The sequence below is a fragment of the Callithrix jacchus genome, chromosome 2 (genome assembly GCF_049354715.1).
Source record: "Callithrix jacchus isolate 240 chromosome 2, calJac240_pri, whole genome shotgun sequence".
Classification (NCBI taxonomy): domain Eukaryota; kingdom Metazoa; phylum Chordata; class Mammalia; order Primates; family Cebidae; genus Callithrix; species Callithrix jacchus.
In genome coordinates, this window is record NC_133503.1 from 172,938,962 (window position 1) to 172,963,340 (window position 24,379).

The 24,379-nt window shown below is 42.7% G+C and overlaps 1 long non-coding RNA gene across 1 annotated transcript; it reads right to left on the reverse strand.

Annotated features, from left to right (window-relative positions):
- Nucleotides 1-13,323: 13,323 nt before the first annotated feature.
- On the reverse strand, nucleotides 13,324-24,253 carry LOC100895315 (uncharacterized). The gene is made up of 3 exons (XR_004739968.3): nucleotides 24,107-24,253; nucleotides 14,097-14,197; nucleotides 13,324-13,503 (listed from the first exon to the last, which is right to left on the reverse strand). It is a non-coding gene; the product is annotated as an uncharacterized LOC100895315 (long non-coding RNA).
- Nucleotides 24,254-24,379: the final 126 nt, after the last annotated feature.

Consider the following 24,379-nt stretch of genomic DNA (forward strand, 5'->3'; position numbering starts at 1 on the left):
AATTCAGCTGATTTTTTTTTTCTTTTAACACATGGTATCAGAATTGGGTAATTATCTGGCTTGTATCCAGTTAGAGGCCTCTTACATCTGACTGAATCATAAAGAAACTGGTGGTAAATTTATAGAGAATGTAGAATTTGACTTTGAAAAAATTGCAGGAATTTTTGTGTTCTATCCCTTTGTTTCATTTTTCTTATATGCTTAGGTAGGAAAAAAAAAATCATCGACTAAGTTAATCAAGGGCACCTGAGAGTAAAGCCAATATTTAAGGTAAAAATGGGATCCTTAATTTCTGGAAAACTGAACTCCTTCCGACTTACACATTAAACACAGAAAATAGCATAGTCTTACAGAAATGATGAAATCTTCCTAACGGCAACTTACAGTGGATGTTCTGAATGAACAACAACACACTGAAGTACATTTAAAAATGAGGGCTCCCAGGCTGGGCATGGTGGCTCACGCCTGTGATCCTAGCGCTTTGGGAGGCTGAGGCAGGCAGATCACCTAAGGTCGCAAGTTCAAGACTAGCCTGATCAACATGGAGAAACCCTGTCTCTACTAAAAATACAAAATTAGCTGGGCATGGTGGTACATGCTTGTAATCTCAGCTACTTGGGAGACTGAGGCAGGAGAATTGCTTGAATCCAGGAGGTGGGGGTTGCAGTGAACTGAGATCGTGCCATTGCACTCCAGCCTGGGCAACAAGATCGAAACTCCGTTTCAAAAAATTAATTAATTAATTAATTAATTTAATTAAAATGAGGGCTCCCAAAAATTAAATCTGCTAACCTTTTAATTTAGTACTATCCCCACCAAAAGGAAATAGACTACAGCACCATTTGACTGACTTTGGATAAGTAATGGGGTGTATTTTACCTGAGTAAAGGATGGCATTGGGTTAGAGGCCCTCCCCTCAATAAAGTCTCTCTTGGTTAAAAATGGGTTAAAGATGACAGGGCCCCACTAGGGGCAAGTTTGAGCCTTGTCAGATTAATATTTGGTGCCTCCATGCAGCCAGGTGGGTGGCAACTTGCAAAATCAAGAGGCTTTTGCCTGTAGTTCCATGAAACAGAAAAATATCATTTTCCTTTGTGTTGTGGCTTGACCCCCCCAGGGCTATGGTGCAGCCAGTCGGGTCACTATGGCCACTCAGGAAAAGGGAACCCAGAAACCTGACATGTTAGCAAAAGAGTAAAAGTTTTTTTACCAGTCAGACTTCTGCCTCTCTCTCCCTATATAAACTGGTTGAATGAATGATAAAAATCGGCCGGGCGCAGTGGCTCATGCCTATAATCCCAGCACTTTGGGAGGCCGAGACGGGTGGATCATGAGGTCAAGAGATCAAGACCATCCTGGTCAACGAGGTAAAACCCCGTCTCTACTAAAAATACAAAAATTAGCAGGGCATGGTGGTGTGTGCCTGTAGTCCCAGCACTCAGGAGGCTGAGGCAGGAGAATTGCTTGAACCCAGAAGGCAGAGGTTGCGGTGAGCCAAGATCTTGTGCCATTGCACTCCAGTCTGGGTAACAAGAGCGAAACTCCGCCAAAAAAAAAAAAAAGATAAAAATCATTGTTTATCTCCTGTGAAGTTTCGATTAATGAAAAAAAAAAAAGGATTTATGTAGCTAGTCTTAAACTGTTGCCAATCTGGTATGCTTTATGTGTCTTCCTATATCATTCTATCATAAAGAGGAGTTCTTTAAGATAGAACATGGGCTTAAAACCCCGTAGGCCCGCTGCTCAAGATGGCGCAACAAACTGGCTGATACCAAACTTCACTGAAACAAACAAACAAAACTGGATGAGGTCTCCATCTTGTTTTATGTCCTTGGGAACTTGACCTTGTGACCACATGGTGGTACTTTTTCTTGGTCTCTGCATTCCAAGAAACAAGGATTTTGAAGTTCATGTCACAGTTAACTCTAAAAATTACTTTAAGTAATTAAAAGCCATTACAAGGTCAAAATTGACTACTCTAGAAAGGGCAATAAAAACTACCCAGTGCCGTAACTCAATAACTGAGGTTTTATCCTTTCACAGAGACAGCCCAGGTTCAATTCCCCACTCAGAAAATGAGTTCCTTCTTGTTTAATATCTGCATAACCGTTACCATTTGTTGATTCTCTTCCCCTCCTGTAACCATCTTGAATTTTCCTTTCTCAGAACACCTGTAAGGTTACTTGGTAAAGTTTAAAAGCCCAAAATATTGGTCACTTGACCTGGCTAAAGCAGGGTAATTTAAAAGAACTTTTTTTTTTTTGGAGATGGAGTTTCACTCTTTCTGCCCAGGCTACAGTGCAATGGCATGATCTCAGCTCACTGAAACCTCCACCTCCAGTTCAAGCGATTCTCCTGCCTCAGCCTCCCAAATAGCTGGGATTACAGGTGTGCACCACCATGCCCAGCTATTTTTTGTATTTTTAGTAGAAACAGGGTTTCTCTATGTTGGTCAGGCTGGTCTCAAACTCCTGACCTCAGGTGATCCACCTGCCTCAGCCTCCCAAAGTGCTGGGATTACAGGCATGAGCCACCACACCCAGCTTAAAAGAACTTTTTTAAAAGAGTGATATTGTTAAATGTCAGCTTAATTAAAAGCAGATATTCAAGCCCTAACTGCCTGAGATGGCTTGGGAAAAACAGGAAGTGCCAGAGACCCCATTTTGGGAAAAACCTGTTTTCTTCATGAAATTCCAAAAATTGGAAGTGGATAGACTACTTTCATAATCTAAGTCTCTATTCTGTTTTGCATTACATTACCTGACATTTTTTACTTTGGGGAGTATCAGAAATTACATTATAAGAGAGCTTTGGTGTGTAATAACTAGGTAGAAAATATACTTTTAGAGGCGTCTAATGACAGTTATAAGGAAAGACTCAGCTCTACGTGTTCGGATCAAAAAAACATGCTCTTGGCCATCTAAGAAGTATGGAGATGTCCCCATCTTCAATGAGAAATGAGAAATGGTGGATAGACTGATTGGCTTTGGGTTGCTATATGATTAAATACATAGTAGTAACATTACACTTCTCCAATAGCATTTCCCTGTATGGAGTTATCCAGGATACAATATAAAAATGAGACCCTTGGCAGGGCACAGTGGCTGACACCTGTAATCTCAGAACTTTGGGAGGCTAAGGTGGGTGGATCACCAGGTCAGGAGTTCAAGACCAGCCTGGCCAACATAATGAAACACCATGTCCAGCTAATTTTTGTACTTTTTTAGTAGAGACTAAAAACCTCTACTTGGGAGGCTGAGGCAGGAGAATTGCTTGTACCCACTAGGTGGAGGTTGCAGTGAGCCAAGATCCTGCCATTTCACTCCAGCCTGGGTAATAGAGCAAGATTCTATCTCAAAAAAAAAATTTTTTTTTTAAATTAGCTGGGCATAGTGGCAGGTGCCTGTAATCCCAGCTACTTGGGAGGCTGAGGCAGGAGAATTGCTTGAAGTTGGGAGACAGAGGTTGCAGTGAGCCAAGATCACCCCACTGCACTCCAGCCCAGGTGACAGAGTGAGGCTCCATCTCAAAAAAAAAAAAAAGAGAGACCCGTAATTTTGGGGATTTGTTTTTGCCCTTCATCTGTGCCTACTTTTTAGGACCTATAAACGACATGCCTTCCTAGCCATTTCTTCTAAGAACTCTATCCAAAAGCCAGTAATCCAATTAAGAAACTTAAAAACATAATGAAAAATCTTACAGCTACTTAGTCATCTTCTGTCTGTGTAGATATATATGTATTGGGTGTATAATGTTTATATAAAAGAGCTCTAATTAATTGTCTTAAAGAAAAATAAGTGCTTAAATCAAATATTAAAAAATAAAAACTATAATATCTTTTAGTTCATGTAAATTTAGTGCTCTTTGGAAAATAAAAACAGCTTTAAAGATAATTGATAAGATAAAAACATTTGGTCTAAATTATACAGGTTGGATATTAGGTTTACTAAATGCTTTAAGGTCATAAACTGCTTCTTTGACTTTTAAAAATTGTTCTATTTATTTTGGAGCATTAGATTCTACATAAGGCCTGGAAACATGTGGAATTAACCATACACCCTAAGTATACAAAGAAGGTTATACAGAAAAGAGATTTTATATAAGAAAGACTTGTATAATAAATTATTGTCCTAAAATAAAAATAATGGTTATTCAAAAATAGAGATGTTCAGGACAAGTCAAAGTCCAAACACGTCATAGATGGTCTGTGTAAGTTATGAAAAAATTCATGAAAGGAAATTTATGCACCCAAAGTAAAAGTTGTTAAGAGTTGCCATTAAAACATGTAATTGAGACTGCTGAAGAAATAGTTTTATGGTAAAAGATTATAAAAGGGCATGAGAATGTAAATTTTTGCCCAATTTAAAAGATGAGAGAAAAATTTTTTTTTTTTTGAGATGGAGTTTCACTCTTGTTACCCAGGCTGGAGTGCAATGGCGTGATCTTGGCTCACCGCAACCTCTGCCTCCTGGGTTCAGGCAATTCTTCTGCCTCAGCCTCCTAAGTAGCTGGGATTACAGGCACGCGCCACCATGCCCAGCTAATTTTTTGTATTTTTTTTTTAGTAGAGACGGTGTTTCACCATGTTGACCAGGATGGTCTCGATCTCTTGACGTCGTGATCCACCCGCCTCAGTGTCCCAAAGTGCTGGGATTACAGGCGTGAGCCACCACGCCTGGCTGATAATTTTTTAATTAGATAAGATAAATCTAAAAGTTGGGACAAATTGTGAAAGGTTTGGAAAAATTAATCTTTTAAAAAAAATTCTCTGTGTGAACATATTGACAAAAATTAAAGGATTATTATTCGGTTTTCCATAAATTCAACATCTAAATAAAAACATAACAGGGGGCTTGGTGTGGTGGTTCATGCCTGTAATCTAAGCACTTTGGAGGCCAAGGTGGGCGGATCAGCTGAGGTCAGGAGTTCAAGGCCAGCCTGACCAACATGGTGAAACCCCATCTTAAAGAAAAACAAACCACACACACAACAGGATTAAAAAAAAAAACCTGATCTACTTGACTGGGCATGGTGGCTTATGCCTGTAATCACGGCACTTTGGGAGGCCAAGGCGGTTGGATCACCTGAGGTTGGGAGTTTAAGACAAGCCTGACCAACATGGTTTGGTGTGGTGGCAGGTGCCTGTATCCCAGCTACTTGGGAGGATGAGGCAGGAGAATTGCTTGAATCCAGAAGGTGGAGTTTGCAGTGAGCTGAGATCGCACCATTGCACTCCAGCCTGGGCAATAAGAGCAAAACTCCGACTCAAAAAAAACAACCAACCACCACCAACAACAAAAAAAACCTGATCTATGTTTTCAGAAAAATTGTAAAGGATTATAAAGGTTTATAAAAATCTCACTTCATGGTCAAACTGGTTAAGCCTAATATCAAGTGTTTTATTTATTTATTTATTTATTTTTTTAGATAGAATCTTGCTCTGTTGCTGGGCAGGAGTGCAGTGGCACTATCTCAGCTCACTGCAACCTCCGCCTCTTGGGTTCAAGAGATTCTCTGCCTCAGCATCCCGAGTAGCTGGGACTATAGGCATCTGCTACCATCTTGCTAAATTTTTTTGTGTTTTTAGTAGAGATGGGGTTTCTGCATCTTGGCCAGGCTGGTCTCCTGACTTCATGATCCACTCACGTCAGCCTCCCAAAGTGCTGGGATTACAGGCGTAAGCCACTGCACCTGGCCAATATCAAGTGTTTTAAACCTTTAACACATTTAATAGACTTCCTCAAATCAAATCTTAGCTTCAAAATTCTCTTTTCTAACCTCTAACATTGGAATACTACAGAGGGCCCCTGAGATATCCAAAAGAAAGGTAAATGGGATTATTTAACAAATTAAGTTAAATATTATCAAAATAAAAATAATGTTTAACCTTCTTCAGGTTATATTTTAGTGAACAATAGTAATATATGTTCCAAAATTGTATAGGATTTCTAAAATTATAAGGTGTCGGAGTATATGCTATCAATCATTTCAATTATTATGTTATCACAGATCACAGAAATAACCAAATTTCCTTGTCAATTGTGTCTTTAACTATAACTATTTAAAGTCATTTCCACAGTTAATTGCTTAATACTGATGCAGTTTCTTAAAACTTAATAAACACATGAAATCCTAGAATATGGTATCTCTTAGGAGATTCATGAAAAGATAAAAAGGATGCTAAAAAACACTCTTAAATACAGGTTTCTAATAACTTTAGAATCATATTTAAACTGGGTAAGAATTACTGAAACTTTAATGAAAAGACTGACTGGTTTATAAAACTAGTCACCTGAATAAACAAAAATTAATTGAATACCAAGAAAATACTTTGCCAGATTTTCATGGTAATTCAACTGATACTGAAATTATTTAAATATACAATTAAATAAACTCCATGGTCTAAGCCAAATTACCTATGATAACCCATCAGTTATCAGTACTATACACCTAATTTAGAAAAACAACTGGTATTCAAGAAGACCTAAGTGTAATATTAATTAAACATGGACACATGGAGAACCAGGAAGCCCACCTTGTCTCTCCTGGTTCTTAAAACTTTTTTTTACTAGAAGTTATACATTCCATGACTCATCATGGAAAAGATAAAATAATCCAAATTAAATATATTGGTGTGGTAAACTATAAATGCTAAAATAGTTTATAACCAATGTTTAGTTTGTCAAACCCATATTCCTGTGAAGACAATAAAAGCTTCAGGTACATTTGACTATTTGATGGGTCACTTAAGCATTTATAAATGGATTTCATTCAATTGTCGTTTTCAATACATGTTTTCTGGTTATAGAAAAGCTTTCCCATGTAGAAGGATTGATGTTACAACATTAAGTTATGCCACAGTATATTTTTACCAGGTAAAGAAAACTTTCTATGGTTCACTGAGGACAATCAACTCCTTCACAAGCTAGAACCCAAAGATTGAATCTTCTGAGAATATCAAAGACTCTCCTTGCCATTAAGAACTAAGCTCTGATTTTTTAGTCTTGCCCAAATTCCTGTCCAAGGAGTCTTGGGATTCATGTCCTACAAACCATAAATTCTCATCAGATGGGTTTTCTTAACCCTAGATATCATGACTTACTTTCCAACCTGACTCTGGCATTACATTACAAGACAAGGAAGACAATCAAAATATTGTATGAGTCTCAAAAAAAAAAAAAAGACTTTAAAAGAACCTTGGTCTCCACAATCTTTTAGCTCAACCTGAATATTTATTTTCTATTGAATCAGGTCTTTAGATAAACTCAACCAATTATTAACCAGAAAATGTTTAAATTTACCTGTATCCTGGAAGCCTCTGCTTTGTGTTGTCCCACCTTTGTGGTTCAAACCAATGTATTTCTTAAATGTATTCAACTGATGGCTCATGCCTCCCTAAAATGTATGAAACCAAGCTGTGCCCCTACCATTTTGAGCACATGTTCTCAGGATCTCCTGAGGGCTGTGTCATGGGCCATGGTCACTCATATTTGGCTCAGAATAAATCTCTTCAAATATTTTACAGAGTTAGACTCTTTTCGTTGATACCATCCACACTGCAACAAAACTTCGAGACCTTGAACTTTGAGTTTATAATCTCACAACTGAGAAGAGTCCCTCCACACTCTTGGAACTGTCCACCCATTAGAACCCTGAAGGTAAAACTAACCAGGAAAATTTCTCCCCCCAAAAAGAGGAAATTCTTGATGTGAACTTTTCCCAAGAATCACGGATCAAGAATTCTACTATCAGGCCTGGCGTGGTGACTGAAGCCTGTAATCCCAGCACTTTGGGAGGCCAAGGTGGGTGGATCACGAGGTCAAGAGATCGAGACCATCCTGGTCAACATGGTCTCTACTAAAAATACAATAAATTAGCTGGGCATGGTGGTGCGTGCCTGTAATCCCAGCTACTCAGGAGGCTGAGGCAGGAGAATTGCCTGAACCCAGGAAGCAGAGGTTGCAGTGAGCCAAGATTGTGCCATTGCACTCCAGCCTGGGTAACAAAAGCGAAACTCTGTCTCAAAAAAAAATAATAAAAATAAAAATAAAAGAATTCTACTATCATGAGACTTATCTTTGAATACTTTTTCCTTGTTTATGCCTCTATAAACAATTTCACATTGTTTATAGAGGCATGAGAAATGAGAAATGAAAAGAGGGTCCATTATACTTATGGAGTATATTTTTATTTGTAAATAATTTTATAGCCAGTCATATGCATGAATAACCTTGATAGATAAAAGAGAAAGTCCCAAGGTAGGTGAAAAACTTCAATGGTACATACATTGCCTCATAATCAGTCAGAAACAGAACATTGATTCACTCCTCTTAATCCACATCATAGAGATAACATTGCCAAGAGGACTTCACTCTTCTAAAAATACATCATTTGTTAGGTCCTTTTTCCACAGTTTAGAATAAAAGGAACAATAATTAGAAATGTATCCCTCAAGATAGGCTCTATAATGGGCTCTACTGTAAAGACTATAGTTACCCAACAGACTTTAAACTCTCTTGAAAAGTTATACTAACTTGTAGAATTGACTAAACAGAAAAGTATCTATACAGCTACTGGCACTTGTGGCCTATAGAGAAATACATCAAATGTAAATTATCAAAATTCAGTTGTAGGGAATTAATGAAAAGAGCACTCACCTAGGCGAGTAGACTCTTCATGATAACTCATTCTTTGATCTATTTGATTTTAGCTGGTTTTATTTGTAGAGACACTGAATAAAGAACATACTCCAAACTCTTGGTATTATCCTCCCAATAGTCATAATAATAGTCTCCCTGGCACACTGTATTCTCTCAAAGATTTTAAATGTTTACATACAGCCATCTCTAAAGTGTCAAATAGTCTCTCTACAACTGGAATGACAAAAACTGAAAGCAATATATGGCCATGAGGACACCATAACCTATGAATGACATACTGAGATCAGAAATGCAAAATGGTAGTAACTGAGAGTGACACTAAGGCCCTGAATTGTGGTCACACTCTCACCTAAATGAGAACCCGACCAAAAAGGGAGGATTTTTAAACACAATTATGGGAGGCCATTGTTTTGGACTGAAACTCACATACTAGGCCCCAGCAGACCAAACCAAACAAAAATGGAGTCACTCATGCTAAATGTGACATAATCAAACTAAGACTTTAAGGAAACACATAAACCCTAGACCAGAACAGAACAGATTTTGTTTTTCTTCCATAAAAGGACCTTCCAACATAAGGAGGTAACCTCTACTCAGTCCTTGTTCCTACCTTTGCAAAACTCACTGTTCTGCTGTTTCCCAGTGGGTTTCAAAATCAAATAAATACATTTACGATGGTGATAGTTACATCAAGGACTGAAGTTTTAGTCAATCTCTTAAATTTGAAAAATGACCAAAAGGAGGGAATTGCTAAAGCAAAGTAAATATGGCCCGAGGAGGACTCCAGACTTCTGTATTTGAGTCCTTGCTGATGTATTGTAATCTAGCTTAATTGCTCCAGCCTGGGCAACAGAGTGAGACTTGTCTCAAAAGAAAAAAGAAAAGTTTTGGCCAGGCATGGTGGCTCACGCATATAATCCCAGCACTTTGTGAGGCTGAGGCAGGCTGATCACCTGAGGTCTGGAGTTCAACACCAGCCTGACCGACATGGAGAAACCCCATCTCTACTAAAAATACAAAAAATTAGCCAAGCCTGGTGGCAGATGCCTGTAATCCCAGCTACTTGGGAGGCTGAGGTAGGAGAATCACTTGAACCCGGGAGGTGGAGGTTGCAGTGAGCTGAGATTACACCGTTGCACTCCAGGCTGGACAACAAGAGCGAAACTCTATCTCCAAAAAAAAAAAAACATAGGCAGACAAGACTGAAAACCTAATTCAGAAGCTCGTGTGCTTGTAACAATAGCTGAGTCTTGGCCAATCCCAGTGGCCACACTTCAACGACTCATAGACTGCTAAGTGTTCAAACTGTTCAAATAAAACAAACACCAGCCTGTAACCAGACCAGCTATTTCTGTACCTCACTTCCCATTTCTGTACGTCATTTCCCTTTTATTGTCTAAAAATCTTCTTCCACCACTTGGCTGTACTGGAATCTCTCTGAATCGGCTGTGATTCTGGGAGCTGCCCTATTCATGAATCCTTCATTGCTCAATTAAACTCTTTTAAGTTTAATTCTGCTGAAGTTTTTCTTTTAACAGTGTACAGAATTATAAATTCCTATATGTTTACTGAAGGATTATTGGCAAGTGTGTAGCATTAAAAGCAGTTGAAATAGTCCCATAAGGACTTAAATGAAATACAGCCCAAACATCTAAATTAATATATAGACTAGTAAGTCAAAAGGTGAGTACTGGCTGGGTGTGGTGGCTCACATCTGTAATCCCAGCACTTTGAGAAACTAAGGCAGGAGGATTGCTTGAGCCCAGGAATTCAAGACCAGCCTGGGGAATATAGTAAGGTATCATTGCCGCAAAAAATTTTAAAGCAGCTGGGAATGGTAGTATGAATGTGTAGTCCAAGTTACTGGTGGACTGAGGGGTGATGATCCCTTGAACTCGAGAGGTCAGGGATGCAGTGAACCATGATTGTACCACTGCACTCCAGCCTGGGTGACAGAGTGAGACCCTGTATATATATTTATTAATTAAAGGGGAGTGTCTCATTTTTAAATATCACCCCTTTTTCAATCCTTGTTACTCATGAGAGGTGTCAACTCCTCAGGAATGTTACGTCAGGAAAAGCTGAAATAACTATGTAGGAAAATAACATGTGAATAAATCTACTTTATAACGTTTAATGACAAAAAATCGGGTCATCAAACCGGGTGTAGGCCGGGTGCGGTTGCTCACACCTGTAATCCCAGCACTTTGGGAGGCCGAGGCAGGTGGATTGCTTGAGGTCAGGAGTTTAAGACCAGCCTGACAAACATGGTAAAACCCCATCTCTATTAAAAATTAAAAAATTAACCAGGTGTGGTGGCGCATGCCTGTAATCCCAGCTACTCGGCAGGCTGAGGCAGGAGAATCGCTTGAACCTGGGAGGCAGAGGTTGCAGTGAGCCAAGCCTACACCATTGCAATCCAGCCTGGGCAACAAAGCCAGACTCCACCTCAAAAACAAAAACAAAGCAAAAAAAGCAGTGTAAAGCATTATTCTTTTTTGTTTGAATATATATGAATATACATACATAGACCATTTTTCCCCAAAATGTTCTCGTGGTTACCCTGTGTCATATGATTACGGCTTGTTCTGTTTGGGGTTTTGATTAAAATTGCTCATTTCTAGTTTCTAGTATTTCTGTAATTATTTTTCCTACTTAATAGTAAATTAATTACTTAATAATGCTTAAATAATTATGACTTAATAATTTTTTAAGCTGTAAGCTGGGCACGGTACTGCGTGCCTATAAGTCCCAGCTATTCCGAAGACTGAGGCAGGAGGATGGCTTGAGGCCAGGAGTTCAAGACAAGCCTGGGCAACATAAACATAATTGATTTTATTTTGAGACAATGTCTCAAATTTAAATTTAAAAGGTGTAAAAATTATCCTAGGGATAAATTGCAACATGCTTAAGGATAAATTGCAAATTTTTAGCATGGCATTCAAGGCCCAGTCAACTGTGGCTCCAACCTGTCCTACTCCTCTTGTCTTTGACTTCTCCCTGTGTTGTAATTGACAGTAACCTCCAGAGCAAAGTCCTTGCTCTCCCCTCCCCACATATATGCATGTCCTGCTTTCTCTCTGAGTTCAGCCTCACAGACCTTTGTGAGACGTGCCTTTTCTGACCAAGTGTGACCAAGTCTTTCCTTTGGGATGGGGAAGGGTGTTGCCCTGCTAACAGGAAGAGACGAGTAAAAAAGTAGAGCAGAGCTTTCTAGAAATGAATGGATTCCTTCTCTGCCCTTATGTGGTTCCAAACTGAGTTTCTCTTGGTATTTGATTTTCAGTTGATGTCATCTCACATGAGGTGAGAAAATAAATAGACTCCCTCCTGCCCCCTTTCTAGGCCCCCAGTTCAGCTAAGCCATAAAGCTTCTTTTCAGACAACTTAAACCTGTGTAAGACATTTGCAGCTTCTGAGGTTGCCTTGTTGGGTGCTGTACCTGGCTGCCCTCAGAACCCATTCCAGAGGCCAGGTGAATGAATGGTGAATAGACTCCAGTGTTCTGGAGGGAGGTAGGGGGACAGGGCCATAGCTGATCATCAACCATGCCCAAGCAGAAAAGTGACTCTGTAAAATACAGAGATGTTTCTTCACAGCTTAGCAATTTCTACTCCTTATGTTCTCTTTTTTGCCTTTGGACAAAAGGATTTTTAAAAAATTTGTTAGATTACATTTTAACCCTGAGACAGATGACCTTTTCAAATATTAAACAGTGGGACTTTTCACAGCCTCTGCGTTCTTTTACAGCCACCTGAACAATAAGCCTTTCAGCTCTTCAGTGAGTGAGAGTGATTAGCCAAGCCCAAAACAGGTCTGACTGCACTTGGAGCAAAGATCAAATATCCCAGCAGGGAGGCCTGCCTGGCCTGTTTTTATTTGAGAAGCTTCTCCCAAGCTCCTAAGTCAGCAACAGCTCCCTTCTTTGTAAGATCATTAGGCTCCAAACTCCAGCGGCCCTTTTCTCCTCTGTGGAGAAGAGGTATCCTCTCATTGTTCTTCCAGATTTTCAAACCCTATTCAGCCCTGAACAAAACTTGGAAGGAAGAGAAGATTGTCTCAGTGCCCTCTTCCTTCAGCTTGAAGAACAGACAGCCTGGCTGTTCTCGTTTGTTGGAAATAGATGCTTGGTGTCACAGAGAAAAATCGGCACTGAAATAAAGGATCTTTCAGCAACGTAATTTTTACCTCCTTGAATGCAGGAAAGGTACTCTTGCTAGCCATCTTGCCATGAGCGTACAATGAATAAAGGAAAATAGACAAATTTCTTCCTTATGCATTTGGGGTCGTCCTGACTGCTGCTTCTGATCTTTGTGGGCTGGAGCCAGACCCCACAATCTAAACTAAAACCTGATTGGCTAACAAAACTTTTCTAAACAGGTAAAAGCAATGGAGAGCTAGCTGGGCCATGCCTGTGAGCACATCCAACACAGGTATTTTGGTTAAAGTGGAAGGACATAGAATGTACTCTGTGCCTATAAGCATGGCATGTTTAACAGCTACATAGGATAGGGCTTAACAAAGTTATTAGCACGCATATTCTTTAACAAGAAAGGAAACTTTAAAAAGGAACTGTTTTACTTCCCACATCACTCTTCCCTGATCAGCTCAGCAGAACCAGAAATTCTCAGACCTAAACTTAACGCTTTGATCTCAGGTAAAATCCAGAAGAAAGAACACATTATTTTTATTTGTGATGCGCAGCCTTTGTTTGATTGAATGACACATAAAAGATTTAATTGTATCAATATTAATAATTGGAGACATCAACAAGCTTCTTGATTCCTCCCTCCTGGATGGAGATCACCCCTAAGTCAGATGCCAGAACTTGACTTCTATTATCCTGGAATGAGACAAGAGAAATTTAAGTGGGAAACACAACAGGTTTTTCTGGCTGCTACTTTTCCCCACACCCAAACTCTCCTTCGCTCCCAGCATGCACGTGCGCGTGCACACACACACACACACACACTCCCCATGAGGGCTCTGAGCTGGGAGAGAGATAGGTCTGGAAAGAGCAGAGGGAGAAAGAGGTTGTGTCATTGCACTCATCACCTGCCCCACAGTTTGCCTATCATTTGGGGGATATGAAAGAAGGGTGGGCTTGAGTCCTGCACATCTGTCTGGGAGTTTTGTAGCTGGTGGACCTGCTGACCAACTTCCTCGACCCTGCCACACACACACACACACACACACACACATGCACACGTGCACGTATGCACACACATGGTATAGCATGGTTGAAATGGAGCCATGGCCTTTCCAGGCACTACAGAGCTTGTCGCTGTGTCTCCCAAGTTTTCCACGGCCCTCAAGTGAGACACAGCAAGTACTTAGGAGAGAGAGCCAAGGTGCTACTGAGAGGCTGCCTAGCAGAGGAAATGAGCACACCAGTTCAAGGACAAGGAATAAGCCATCCAAAGGGTGAGAAAGGACTTAGCTGCATCTCTGAGGAAGCACCGAGCCAGCGAGCTGCACAGGAGCAGGAAGGAGTGACGGCAGGCCTGAGTTAGCACTCTCGGAGCCAAGCACCTTCCCTGCCGAGGAACAGACAAGCCCAGCCCTGGGACCCAAGTCAGGGAGATGGGCAACCCCGCCCATCCCACCTCAGACAGAGGCTCTGTGCACTCCTAGAGCCTTCAATTCAGCCCAGATGGGAGAGGGAGGAAAACAGGGAGAGGAGCTGGAAATGAAATGTGTGCTTCCAGATTTTCAAACCCTATTCAGCCCTGAACAAAACTGAGAAGGAAGAGAAGATTGACTGGCTCATAAGGCCTGGAATGACAAAGAAAAAGCTCAGAAATAACCGGATTCAGTTGCCTGCATCAGACCACGAGGCTCAGAATCAGGGTTCAGAAGTCACATGGTCAGAGTAAGTGCCAGGGTGCCACTGACAGTACTGTGATCCTGGGCGAGTTGTTTTACTTCTCCGGGCCCTGTGACTGCACCCCCCCCTTTCAAAATGAGTTTTCTCCCAGCTCTGGGAGTGTACAGTTCTGTGGCCCCCAGGGTGGCCTGCAGTTGGCTCAAGCCCGGCTTCTACTCCATGCTTCATGTGGCTGTGAGCCCAGTAAGTGTGCCCAGAGGAGGCCTGGTGACAGACAGCAGGCAAGGAAGAACCCAGCCCAGCCTCCTTTGTCATTTTCCTTTATCCTGTGCAGATTTGTGGGAGAGTTTCCCAGTCTGTACTGAGAATACCTTTTTGGTCACCACTTTTGCAATCGTCCTGTAGAGGGCACAGCGTCCTCGTCCCCATGGCTTCCATGGTTCAGTCAAGCCCTGGAGGCTTTTCTGTCCATCTGCTGATCTACTCAAAGCACTGAGGACAGCACTTTGGGAACAGGGCATATCAGGGAGCACAGGAGGGGCCTTTGACTGTGAGGAGCTCGCAGTAGCTCTCAAGAAGAAACGACACGAACCTGGTCCAGTCAATCAAAGACATATTCACGTGGACAGGCTAAGATAGCAAACAGATTCTAGATGCTTAAGAATTCAGAAAGAATTCAATGAGGTGGCTCATGCCTGTAATACCAGCACTTTGGGGAGGCCGAGGCGGGCAGATAGCTTGAGGCCAGGAGTTTGAGACCAGCCTGGCCAACACGGCGAACCCTGTCTCTGCTAAAAATACAAAAATTGGCAGGGCGCAGTGGCTCATACCTGAAATCCCAGCACTTTGGGAGGCTGAGGCGGGCAGATCATAAGGTCAGGAGTTCAAGACCAGCCTGGCCAACATGGTGAAACCCTGTCTTTACTAAAAATACAAAAATATTAGCTGGGCATGGTGGCAGACACCTGTAATCCCAGCTACTCAGAAGGCTCATGCCTGTAATCCCAGCACTTTGGGAGGCCGAGGCGAAAGGATCACCTGAGGTCAGGAGTTTGAGACCAGCCTGGCCAACATGGTGAAACCCTGTCTCTACTTAAAATATAAAAGTTAGCCAGGTGTAGTAGCAGGTGCCTCTAATCCCAGTTGCTCAGGAGGCTGAAGCAGGAGAATCACTTGAATCCAGGAGGTGGAGGTTGCAGTGAGCCAAGATTGTGGCATTACACTCTAGCCTGGGGGTCAAGAACTAGATTTTGTCTCAAATAAATAAATAAATAAAAACGAAAATAAATAAATCATCACAAAGCCTCCCCAGCAGGCCCTCATATTACAACACCACAAGATTAAGAACAATCCAAATACTTTTCAATCCAGGTCTGCTCCTCACCATCTTCAGAGGAAGGCTGAAAGACCCTTTGTTGTTGTAAGAGGTTAAGGAACTTTCCAGTTCCAGTGAAAGAAGAGGGAAGTCTGCAGACACCAGACCATTTGCTAAAGGTGAATTTTGGCAAGAGGCATTTTAGCCCTTGAATATATATATACAAATTATATATACATAAAAACAGGTCCTAGTTTCTATCCACTTAAAAGTGCAGGCAGGAGGCCTGGCGTGGTGTCTCATTCCTGTGATCTCAATACTTTGGGAGGCCAAGGACAGCAGATTGCTTGAGCCAAGGAGTTCAAGACCAGCCTGGCCAACATGTTGAAACTCTGTATCTATAAAAATTAAAGGAAAAGAAAACTGCAGGTCTAACCAGAGTGCTAGAGCTTTAATTCTTGCTTCTGTGCTGAGTCAGTCACTGCCCTCTCTGCTTTTCAGCTTATGAATGCCATTTCACTCACTCAGGTGAAAATAGTTTTTAAATTCCTGCTATGTGCTAGGCACCTGTTAGATATATATGAGTAAGACACATAAATAGGCTGCTTCAAGTGACTCCCAAGAGGAGGAAATGCAACTGGGTAGGCTTCAACCACCTGCCACAGTAAAATGCTCCCTGCCAGCTGGGAGCGTGCTGCTGCCTATCAGTTTCAGCTGTCTGTGGGAAGAAATGGGATTGCGCTTGGTCTGGCATACATTTCTACGTGAGCTAAGATTTGTTCCTATTTATAATTCTCCAAGAAAGCTTAGGGAAGCATTAGGAGAAAGAAATGTTCATGAAGTATTTTGTGTAAAGTAAAATATTTCAAAGTCTAGGGGCTTCCATCTGTGTTTATGAATAGATGGAAAATTATTTGACCTCAGCATACAGGAATGTGTCAATCAGTTGGGAGACTCTCCCAAAGGAGATTTGACCTCACACCCTAACAACAAAGTAAAAATATGCTGATAGCTAGAGAACCTTAAAAGCCAGATAGAAAAAAATATGCATAAGCAAATACATTAATTAACTTTTTAAAAAGCAAGATGGAAGGAGATTTTTAGCTTGTCCTCTGTACTCATTCACTTTCTGCTCTTTAAAGAAAGTGGGGGAGCCAGGCGCAGTGGCTCATGCCTCTAATCGCAGCACCTTGGGAGGCTGAAACGGGTGGATCACTTGAGGTCAGGAGTTCAAGACCATCCTGGACAATGTGATGAAACCCCATCTCTACTATAAATACAAAAATTATGGGGGGGAGGGCATGGTGACACATGCCTGTAATCCCACCTACTTAGGAGGCTGAGGCAGGGGAATTGCTTAATCCCAGGAAACAGAAGTAGTAGTGAGCCAAGATCATGCTGCTGCACTCCCGCCTGGGTGACAGAGCAAGACTCCATCTCAAAAAAAGAAAGAAACGAAAAACATGGGTTTTCATCACTGCATCAAAACTGATTCTGGAAGTGAAATGATAAAAGTTCCCTTGTCTCCCTCAGAGGGCGTGCGATGGGGGTGTGGCTCATCTCTTAAGTGTCCCACTGCTCAAACCCCTAGGGGGAGCATGCAGACAGAAAGGCTGTGGGGCTCCAACGCCAGGACAGTGCCTAGGGGTGAATGCTTTCAGATCCTGAAGCTGCAGTGGGCATGTGTTCATTAATTAAATGAGTGGGTGCTCATTTAATTTAGTCGTCCATAAGTGGCTTGTGCTAGTCAGCTCAATTAGACCCCTTGCCTTATCGCAAGGACAGAGGGCTTTCTGTATCCCTGGGTTTCTTGCCTTGGTGTACCATTAGAATCAGATCACATGTAGGCTTGGAGATTGAGCACAAGGTTTTATTGAGTGGAAGTAGCTCTCAGAAGATGGGGGAGCCAGAAAGGGATGGAGTGGGAAGGTGGTTTCCCTGGAGTCAGTCTGTTCAGTGGCCTGGGCTCTCCTCTGACACGCCCCCCCCCCCCCCCCCCGCCCCGTGTCGTTCTGCTGCTTGATGGCCTGCCAGCTTGCCTGCGTCAGTGTGCTCTTACAATGGTGCATTCCTCTCAACATCCAGCCACTTGTGTCTTTGTCCACTGGTGTGCTCCTCCCTCTCCATGTCCAGCCACTTTATGTGCATGCTCACTAGTGTCTTGGGTTTTTACAGGCACAGGATGGGGGCGTGGTGGGCCAGGGCGGTCTTGAGAAATGCAACATTTGGGCACAAAAACAGAAATACCTGTCCTCACCTAGGTCGGTGGGCACAAGCCGAGAGATGGAGCCCTCACCAGCATGCCTTAGTCCATTCCTGCTGCTCTACCAAAATGCCGTCAACTGGGAATTTATAGATATTAGAAACTTATTTCTCACTATTCTGGAGGCTGAAACTCCAAGATCAAGGCACCAGTAGATTTGGTGTCTGGTAAGGGCCGCTCTGCTTCTGAAACTGGCCCAATTGTCCTATAGAACCGATGTTTATGGTTTCTTTGAATAAACATAGAAATTGATGCTCTCTGTCTTTTTTCTTTTTCTTTTTGAGACATGGTATCTCTCTCTGTGTTGCCCAGACTGAAGGCTGAAGTGCAGTAACATGATCATGGCTCACTGCAGCCTTGATCTCCCAGGCTCAAGCGATCCTCCCACCTCAGCCTCTAGAGTAGCTGGGAATACAGATGCATTCCACCACTCCTGGCTAATTTTTGTATTTTTCTAGAGAAGGGGGTTGCACCATGTTGTTCAGGCTGGTCTTGAACTTCTGGGCTCAAAGGATCTGCCTGCCTTGGCCTCCCAAAGTGCTGGGATTACAGGACTGAGCCACAGCAAGGCCACATCCTCTCTAAAATTGATCACATAATATGAAGTAAATCACTCCTCAGAAAAACGAAAAGAGACAAAAAAAAAAAAACTTGAGAAAGTTACATTTATCTTATCCTTTCTCAGGAAACCAACCATCAGTCCTCCCAGATAGTAACAAGGAATTGAAACTTACCAGATCACCACATCTGGACAATGAGATGTCAAACCCCTCACCTATCAGGATTGCTTAATGGACCACTTGCTTCCTATTGACCAACTTCTCTTTCTTTTCCCTCCCTAATTTCTGTTTTCCCACACATGGTCACATTTTTTCCCCACTATATAAGCCCCTAGTTTTAGTTGGTCAGGGACATGGATTTGAGACTGATCTACTATCTCCTCGGCTGCAGCACCTGAAAAGCCATCTTCCCTGGCAATACTCATTGTCTCAGTGATTGACTTCTTTCTTTAACGAAGTCCCACGGTAAATTAGCAGGAAGGAGTCACTTTGCTTTTCCTTCTATGATCCCTGAAACTGAGTAAGTTATGATCTACTTGGTGAGATCGTACAGAGGATAGCCATCACCTATTTAGTTCTTGCTGTGTACCAGACATCACCTGAATCAACTTGTTTAATCTTCTGAACAGTCCCTGTGATGGTGAATACTGAGTGTCAACGTGACTGAATTGAAGGATACAGAGTATTGATCCTGGGTGTGTCTGTGAGGGTGCTGCCAAAGGAGATTCACATTTGAGTCAGTGGGCTGGGAAAGGAGACTCACCCTTAATCTGGATGCTGGAAGGGTGAAATCTAATTGGTTGCCAGTGCTGCTAGAATATAAGCAGTCAGAAAAATGTGAAAAGAGAGACTGGCCTAGCCTCCCAGCTCACATCTTTCTCCCGGGCTGGATGCTTCCTGCCCTCAAACATGGGACTCCAAGTTCTCCAGTTTTGGAACTTGGATTTGCTCTCTTTGCTCCTCAGCCTGAACACAGCCTATTATGGGACCTTGTGATTATGTGAGTTAATACTTAATCAACTCCCCTTTATGTATATATCTACTCCATTAGTTCTGTCCCTCTAGAGTACCTAATACAGTCCCCTAACCACCTTGAAGTAGTTATTATTGTTGTTGTCACCCTCATTTTAAGGTGAGAAAATAGAGACACAGAGAGAGGAAGTGCTTTGTCCAAGGACACAGAGATAAGAAAGGGAATAGCCTGGGCTGGCTGCATCATTTGCAGGGCCAAGCACAAAATGAGAATGTGGGGCCCCAGCCAGGGGGTGGGGAAGTTAACTCCCCTTCTCATAGTGCATGGGTGACCCCTAAGGAATGGCCACCTCTGCCACCCAGGCCATATTTGTTACCTGGACAGGGGTGGGTGGAAGTCCCTGCCGGTGGCTGAGGCACTGCCAACCTAGGGCAAGGATAGCCACCACCTTAACCTGGAGACACCAGAGAGTGTCAGAGAGCTGTGCCTCACCCTGATCCTGTGCGAGACAGTGCCCAGGCACCCACTGGGAGGGTGGATGGTGACAGCGGGACAGGAGACTCCATCCTCCCACACCCCTGGGCAATGAGACCTGGTTGCTGCCCTGGGCAGAAGTGGGCAGCAGTTGTGGAGTTGGTTAGGGAGAGCCACAGTGCCATGGGATAGCAGGCACCCAAGAGGAAGGAGGAGGGGCTGGGAGGTAGGACTGTGCATGAGCTGAGGCGCCAAGACCCCTTGTGTGTGCTCCATCACCCATCAATCATTAACCTTCACTTAAAACACAAACTCAACGATAAAGTTATTAAGAAGCTCAAAGCCGGCCAGGTGCGGTGGTTCACGCCTGTAATCCCAGCACTTTGGGAGGCCAAGGTGGGTAGATCACGAGGTCAGGAGTTCAAGACCAGCCTGGCCAAGATGGTGAAACCCTGTCTCAACTAAAAATACAAAAATTAGCCAAGTGCAGTGGCAGGGGCCTGTAATCCCAACTACTCAGGAGGCTGAGGCAGGAGAATCACTTGAACCAGGGCGGCAGAGGTTGCAGTGAGCTGAGATGGCACCACTGCACTCCAGCCTGGGCAGCAGAGTGAAACTTCATTTCAAAAAAATAAAAAACCTCAAAGCCAAAACCACAAAGGATTAAACCCCAAGCCCTCTTTTTTTTTTTTTTTTGAGACAGGGTCTTGCTCTGTCATCCGGGCTGGAGTGACTCCAACCATGGCTCATTGCTGCTTCCAGGGCTCAAGCAATCCTTCTACCTCAGCCACTTAAGTAGCTGGGACTACAGGTGCACACCACCATGCCAGGCTAATTCTTTGTATTGTTGTTAGAGACCAAGTCACCCTAAGTTGCCCAGTCTGGTCTCAAACTCCTGGACTCAAGTTATCTGCCTGCCTTGGCCTCCCAAAGTGCTGGGATCACAGGTGTAATCCCACTGCACCCAGCTTCCAAGGCTTTTTAAGTGTGAGATTCTGTGTGACTGCACTAGTTTCATGTCCAAAGAAGCCAGCCTTGGACATATTCACATTTATTAGTAACTATGGTGAAAAGTCATGGAAATTCAGTGTACTTTGAAAAGTGAGAAAGGGAACAATTGCTCAGTCTCTAAAAATCTGCACTGCCATTCTACTTCAAAAAGTGAAAACTGCAAAATATAAAGTGATATTAGTCTTGACAAATAAATTTATTCTCTAACATCCCCATGAGGAATTTCTTTCTTTCTTTCCTTCATTTTTTTTTTTTTTTTTGAGATGGAGTTTTGCTCTGTCACCTAAGCTGGAGTGCAATGGCACAGTCTAGGCTCACTGCAACCTCCACCTACCAGGTTCAAGTGATTCTCCTGTCTCAGCCTCCCAAGTAGCTAGGACTACAGGCACCTGCCACCATGCCTGGCTAATTTTTGTATTTTTAGTAGAGACAGGGTTTCACCATCTTTGCCAGGCTGGTCTTGAACTCCTGACTTTGTGATCCACCTACCTTGGCCTCCCAAAGTACTAGGATTACAGGCATGAGCCATTGTGCCCAGCCAGGAATATCTTTCTTTATGAAGCCTTACTCAGTAACCATAAGAGGTTTGTTGCCCAATGCACTGGACAAGTCAATACACCAAGACACCAGGTTACAGCTGTGAAAAAGGTGTAATTGTAGAACTGCTGGGTAAGGAGACTGGAGGAAACCTCAAATTCATCTCCCCAAGGAGTTGAGGAGTTTGAGGCTAGGGTTTTTTTTTTTTTTTTTTTTGAGACATAATTTTGCTTTATCACCGAGGCTAGAGTGCAGTGATGTATCAGCTCACTGTAACCTCAAACTCCTGGGCTCAAGCAATCTTTCCACCTCAACCTTCTGAGTACCTTGGACTACAGGCTTATACCATTATGCTGGGCTCATTTTTTAATGTTTTGTAGAGAGGGCCTCATTATGTTGTCTGGGCTGGTCTTGAACTCCTGAACTCAAGTGAGTTTCCTACTTTAGCCTCTAAAAGTGCTAGGATTACAGGTGTGAGCTACTGCACCCTGCCTGGGGCTAGGGTTTTTAAGTGAACCAAAGTTGGAGATCATTGATTGGTTGAAAAGTGCAGGGTGAAGTCATGAGACAGAGAGATGAAGAAATTGTATTCTCATGCTGATTCGGTTTGGGTGTGTGTGCGTGTGCGTGTGCGTGTGCGTGTGCGTGTTGGGGAGGGTGGTCTTTAAACTGGTTGATGTTGGCTGTTCTGCTGGAACTTAGGATCTGCCTAAGCAGTTCTTAAACAAAACCCTTATGATTCCAGAGCCAGAAATCCTACCCATCGAAACAACAGGGATGCAAATGGTCAACACCTAGTGTTACCTGACAGACGTTGAGTTATTAACACAAAGAAGCAGGTCAAACTGCAGCCTGATTAATGCTTGGTTATAACTTTATTTCTGTGCAGAATTCTTCTGAACCTTGTAAGGATGGCTTCAACTTGAACTTCCCCAATAGAATGGACCACACTTTCATTGTGCTCCTAATTTGTATAATTATAATGTTAAGAACTTGGAATTTCAAATGAGATTAACCTGGGTTGGAATCCCAGCTCTCTCAGTGATTAGTTGTGAGACCTGGCCAAATTACTTGCATCTCTGTTTTGTCACCTGGAAACAGAGCTAAGGAAACTCAGTGGCGGCTGAAGCACAGCTATACCAAATAGGCTTATAAGTGGCAGTCTGGCTGGAAACAACTCTGCAGGACTTGTGTTGAAACTTTGCAAAAGCAAGCACATTTGTTTTCACTAAGATTTTATATTTACTTGCAGTGTATTTGGGAATGGGAAGCAAATGGATATTAAGAGAGTAAAAATCAAGGTTACTGATGAGAGTACTTAGCACGGTGCCTAACACCTAAACAGTTAACTGCATATATTTATCAGTTTTTTCCACTAGATTGAATTTCTTAAGATCTGGATTTGTTCTTATTTATCTGCATCTAACAATGCTTGGCACCAAATGTAAGATTGAAATGAATTTTCTTCTTTGCAATATTGGCTAAAAAATGAGGGTTTTATCAATAACTTTGTAGAGTTAAAAATAAGCCTCTTACAGGCTCTTGATATTCTTCCTGTTGGAAACACAAAGAAGCGGAAAAATTTGGAAAAATGAAGTTGACAAAGTCTTTTATTATCAAACACTCAAACTTACTCCTTACTGCCTTGTTAACACTTGATTTGTCTCCCCACATTTTTCTTTTCTTTTTGAGACAGGTTTGTGATGTCGCCCAGGCTGGAGTGCAGTGGCCAGATCCTGGCTCCCTGCAACCTCGGTTCGAGCGATTCTCGTGCCTCAGCCTCCGAAGTAGCTAAAGGCGCCTGCCAATACGCCCGGCTAATTTTTGTATTTTTAGTACAGACGGAATTTCTCCATGTCGACCAGGCTGGTCTCCAACTCCTGGCCTCAAGAGATCCACCTGCCTGGGTCTCCCAAAGTGCTGAGATTACAGGCGTGAGCCACCGCACTCAACCTCAAGGTTTATTATTTTAAATGTAAACAAAAGTGAGAAAAACGGATGACTCATGCCTCTAATCCCAGCACTTTGGGAGGCCCAGGCAGGTGGATCTCTTGAGGCCAGGAGTTGGAGACCAGCCTGGTCGACATGGAGAAATTCCGTCTGTACTAAAAATACAAAAATTAGCTGGGCATGGTGGTGTGCGCCTGTAATCCCAGCTACTCGGGAGGCTGAGGCAGGAGAATTGCTTGAACCCAGGAGGCGGAGGTTGCGGTGAGCCGAAATCGCGCCATTGCACTCCAGCCTGGGTACCAAGAGCGAAACTCCGTCTCAAAAAACAAAACAACAACAACAAAAACAATATTAGCCATGTGTGCTGGTACGCGCCTGTAGTCTCAGCTATTCGGAAGACTGGGGCAGGAGAATCACTTGAACCCAGGAGGCGGAGGCTGCAGTGAGCCTAGCCTATGCCATTGCACTCCAGCCTCGGCGACAAGAACAAAACTCCGTCTCAAAAGTACATAATAAAATAAAATAAAATAAAATACCTTGAACGTCATCGATGTAAATTTGGAACTCCTATAGCGAGATTCCATACATCCCGCTTTTGGACGTTTTATTCCAAAGACACAAGCAAAAGGAAGAAAATGACTGCGGTGAACCACAGCTCACGACAACTTGGTGACTGCAGGATCATTGGACGACGGTGACATCCATCCAATCGTCGAAAAGTCCGGAGAGAACGCTGTCTGGATTGGTTAGAGGAAACATCTCTCCAGGTTCGTTCAAGAAGGGGTTCAGCCGGCAACGCCTCTGGCCAA